A 5,451-nucleotide genomic window follows, 5' to 3' on the forward strand; every position below is an offset into this window, starting at 1 on the left:
ATAACTAGAAAGAAAGATAAAAAATACATTTGCACAGAAGCGATGCAGTCACATCAAAATCTATTCACAGAAAGTGCTAAGCAAAGTATTTTTACTACTGAATATATTTCACTAGTGAATATCAAAGAAAGGCTTCCATAGACTAACATGGTCTCCCTTGCATTCACTATTGGGAAATCATTTCTCTCTGATGGACTAAAGTTGACAGCTATCTTTGACCATGTGTTAAGTTTAAAAACAATTCACCTCATGCATTTTGTCATTTACCTAGACAGGACTCTCCTCAGTCAGGAAACTGCATAAACAAACAGAAAGGTACCTCATTATTTTACTTTAGTGTCTTTGCTTAACTTCTTCAATGACACCTGTGCAATAAAAAATGCATTCTTAAGGACGTGGTCATACTGGAATGACTGCTAATTACAAAGATCAGATTGTCTTGTAATTCCCTCAAGGTCCTCACCATCTGCCTCTGCCAGCATTGCCCTCCAATATATATTTAAAACTTTAGGCATTACAAGGCAGATGCTGTCTTGAGGTTCTGAGTTTGCAAACATCTTGAATAAAGGGGTCCTAATCCAAAACTGGGACTCTAACACTTTGTGAAAATACAGAGAGTAACAGAATCTGCAAATTGTGTTAGACAGGAAGTTTGTTGGCTGAGCATTATGAATTATATTAGCCATCTTCCTGCAGAAGATATTTCTTGCATACAACCTTCCTCAGTGATCAGTACACAAAAATCTGTGCATACAAAAATCTGAGAATCACAACACTGTTTCTGTCCATAGTATCACAGATACTAGATGCAAGTGCTAACATTATACAGCAATATACTAGCCTGGGTCATCAAACTCCTAACACTGCACTTTGCCCTGCCAGTTTTCCTCTTTACAAGAGTGTGTTCTTACTACACTGTGTACCAGTCCTGCTGATTTTCACATTTATTCACTGAACTCCAGTCGTTATCATCTAGGTGTTAAAACTACCTTCGCCAATCAGTAAGCCACAAAACACTAGGTACATTAACAAGCCCATAGTGAGGAAATGTACATGGTCAGCTCTCTTCTGACAGTATCAATATGCTCATTGAGAGCAGCTTTTTTATAAAGAGGTGTGCAATCAAAGACCTAGAATCCTGAGCTGTGCCCATTCATGGTACCTGTTTTTTTTTCTTGATATATCCTTGCAGGTTTACTACAGCTTGCTGAAGTCAATGCACTACAGAAGACCTATGTTGAGGCTGAAGACTATTCCCCCTTGCAACCTGTGCTTGTCCAGCTGAAGACACTGGCATTGCACTGGGGATGTAACAAAATTTGACCTTCTGGGATGAGTTAGGGTGAAGTGTTACTACTATATTATAAGGTGAAATTTGAAATTGAGGTTGACTTCTAAAATGATTGTAGCAGGATACCTAATAAGACAGGTTCTTTTGATGCCCTATTTTAGCTTCAGTTATCTTGATCTTCAGCCTCCCACAGTTGTTCAGCAAGGCAGAAGGTGGCATGTCTCTGTGGTAAATTGTGGGAGAGAGAGAAAAAGGGAGTTCACAGCTCTGCTGCACAAAGTTATAAATTCATTTATTCTTTATCTAAGATTATAGGGGTTTTCCCTTCACCTCCAAACCTCTCAGACACATTTTTTTTAGCTTAGTATAGGATCCATCACTACTATGCATCCTGAGAATAAGAAACATTCCAGCTGTATCCAAATGAAAATCGTAATTGATGAACACCTATTCCAACCACTAGATGACAGTTTTACCTCACCCTATGAAAAACACTGCCACAGGAGAAGCATTAGTTCTCCTCATACTCTCTTATTAGTTTTGGGATTCTAGTGACTCATTTTCCTACATTTGGAAATTAATTTTTGGCAAGATTTTATCAGAAAAAAGAAAAGAGTCAAAAATAAAAGGCATTTTCCTGTGCACAACATCATCAAGAAATAAGGCTATTCAAAGGAAAACCAACAAAATAACATACTATACACTAAGAAACTCATTCAGAAGTCACTGGACATATCTCCATGGTGTATACAACACTCAATTGTGCAGCGCTAAGTAGGTTCTGAGGGTATGGACAAGAGAATAGGGAAAACTCAATGGGATCTCTAGGGCTGGGGGAGTAAAAGGCAAATTAGGAAGAAGAGGAGGAGTGAGTAAAGTGGATTCAAAGGACTGCAGCTAGGAACAGGAGTTCTCCTTTTTCAGCACTCCAGCTTCACAGTGGGAAGGCTCCTCTTTATTACAGGTATCAAAATCTGTCTACTACCTGGACAACAGAGAGCAGCTAATTCCCTCCTGCAGACTCCACTGTTCCCATACCTCCTGGGCTGCTGTGTGTGAGGTCCCAGCATGGAGCCAGCAAAGGACAGGGATGTCTGGGCTAGTTAGTCCTATTGCTGGTAGGAGCAAACCCACAGATATGCAGTAGAAACCTTAGAAGTCTCATACCTTTTGTAAAAGTCATCCTCGCACTGCCACAGATCCCTGACCTCAGTATGTATAACAGCAGAGCAGAATACCATCTGTTCCAGTGGTTGCTCTATTCAGAAGTTTGGTCTTATCCTCTAGACAAATAAATATCTGAAGTCATCTTTGTCCAAGTTTCCTACTCTGCTCCCTTGTACGTCCCTCACCTGTAAGCCAGAAAGTTACACAGTTCTTGACAAAGTGGGATCCTTTTACAGGATCCATGGTATCACATGAGAGTTGCTAACAAGCTTAATCTCCATCTTTCAGTTTGGGTAGCGAAAAAGGAGGTGATAGATCATTGCATACGAGCCCAAAGGGTAATAGTGATCAAAACCTAATGGAAAACATAATGGTGAAAGCATGCAGTGGCCACTTTGTACTTCCATGAAGGACTAAGCTGGGGAGAGCCTTGTAAACTAAATGTATGACCTATGTATTACCACTCTGCTATGCAGGGCCTTTCTTTCTTGAGGAAATCCTATGAAACTGGCCAAGAATTTCTGAGCACAGAGAAACACAGGCACACATGCCTGTGAGAAACATTTATTTCACCAGCCCTTTGACTCTTCCCCTGCACCCTTATGGCTTTCTCACAGTGAGAACCAGAGACTAAATGCTTTCTAAAAGCTTGCATCCCATCAGTAACACACCTTAATTCCCTTCACATTTCTCATGTGTAATCACTACATATCCTCAGTTCAACCCATCCCTCTCTGCAAGCACTCAGATCTCTCAATACTCAAGTGCTGATGAAAATGTTCAATGCTGCCAAAATAAGGCTCCTGTATCATCACATTACAGACACATTGCAGATGTCTGAAGATGTGCACACTAGTCTATATGATGTGAAAAGCTGTTTTTCCAAACAGAAAGGAAACAGATGTCTGGGCACGGACTTGTGTGATCCATCATGCTCCTTGGCATGCTGTTCCAGGAAAGGGAAGTAGGTGGGTGTGAGGTCCCTGCAAAGATCAGGGACATCTGGGCTAGTTAATCCTGTTGCTGCTAGGAGCAGCACAGACCTGCAGAAGAACATTAGGAGAGGTTATATGAACGTGGCTTATAGAAGAATGTAGTAACATGCGTTTTAGGAGTATTTAGGAGTATTTACCACTGGCTCCATGCAGTGCAGCTGCCTCTTTCCAGCTCCAGGATCTCCATTTCAGGAAAGCAACTCAGCACATTACAAATCTGCTATCAAGGTGAAATCTTATTTAGGGAATATCCAAACTAAGATGCTGCTGCAAATATATGAACTGCCAGTGCTACAGCAGAGTAGCGTAGGTGGTGATAAGAAAGTGTTATAAAAGTGCATATAACACATATATACAGAGGATAATACTGAGATTTTTAAGGGTCAGAATTTTAATGTCATTTGGTACTTGATTTAAGATGTCACTTAGCAGTAAATAAATCACTGTCTTTTGTCTATTTGTTAGGTAATGCTTTCCACAGGACTCTGGTTTTTGTTTGCTTATTTGTTTTCTCATGGTCTCGTCACTTCACACTGACCAGTGCCCAGCAGTGGTTTAGCTGTAAAAGCTAATGAGCTCATGTCCTAAAGTGGAAAGGTTGCAAAAGACTCAGCTGCTAACACTCCCAAGGGTGAAAATATACAAACACTGCCACGTGTATGTAGGGGTGGGAGGGTGAATTTCAAAAAAACTAGGAAAAAACCCACAAAACCAATGTCGAGTGCTGAGACTTTGGTTGTTTATCATCTGCTTTCATTTACTATTTCAAGCTCTACTGCACCAGCTGAAAGCAAGTATTTTTTCCTTCTTGTATCTGTAACCATACAACAGGACACAGAAAAGTCACTTAGATGACCACATGACAATGAAAAAGAGAAATAAAATACAGTGGGATAACTTTGAATAATTCTTGAGATACTCCTCCAGATATTCTTGGATATTTCTCCATTATATGCTTTCCTTGTTTTACTCTTCACATACCATCAAAAGAAGAAAAGTATTTCTAGAAATAAATAAGTTACTTTTGAGGGATAAAGAGGAGGAAAGGTTGTAAAAATTTCCATGGTGACTTTTCAGCTTATAAACAGATTCCATGCACCTTATTCATTCTATAAAGGGGGCAAATCTCAAGTCACACACAGTCCAACATATGATCACTTAAATGATTTTAATGAAGGAGGATTGTATTTCCCATGCCCTGGCTAAAGATTAAAAGAAAACTATTAGGACTGAAGGTGGACACCAAAACTTTTTTTGATGCCAGCTCTTTTTTTCCCCCCTTTTCAGACTTTCATCCAAAACTTACTTTGGCAGCCTACACAGTGGGCTGTGAAATCATGAAGAGCCACTGTCCAATTCTTACGTCTCTGGGACAGTGGACCAGATCTAATCCTTGCAAATTGCAGATGTTTTGATCAAAACTGTTTTGCCAAACTAGACACTTTTTTCCCCCTACTTTTCTGGTTTTGTGTTGTTGTCAGGACCTGGAGGGGTTCAGAAGACAAATTTTTGCCAAGAGCTTTAGAGGCTATTCTCTTATCTGTTTTTTAACCACATAAATAAAAAATAATGGGTGGGGATTGCCAGGCAGGAGGAGGTGGAAATGACTTGTGCTATTGAACAACTTTTCAAAAGGCTGCATGAATGGCAGAAGGGATGATGAGGCCTTGCCTTTATGCTTCTGGCTCGAATCTGAGGTGCCTGAAAATTCCTAACTGCTTTGTTTATTATTGCAGTGTCTAGGGACTAATCAAAATGGACTAAGGTTCAGTAATTACCATATGAACAGGGAGCTGTAGACAGTCATTGACCTAAGGAACTTACAATTTAAACAGACACACCGAATATGGCAGAATAGGATGTTACCAGTGATGCTCAGCATGTTCAACACTTTAATGACCAGTCACACCTTCCTGGATCAAGAGTAAGATTTTCAAGGAGGGTGTGAGATACACAAATGCATTAAGGAAGCTCACCTTAAATTAACAACTCTGTGAG

This window comes from Acanthisitta chloris, unplaced genomic scaffold (assembly GCF_000695815.1).
Source record: "Acanthisitta chloris isolate BGI_N310 unplaced genomic scaffold, ASM69581v1 scaffold9224, whole genome shotgun sequence".
Classification (NCBI taxonomy): Eukaryota; Metazoa; Chordata; class Aves; order Passeriformes; family Acanthisittidae; genus Acanthisitta; species Acanthisitta chloris.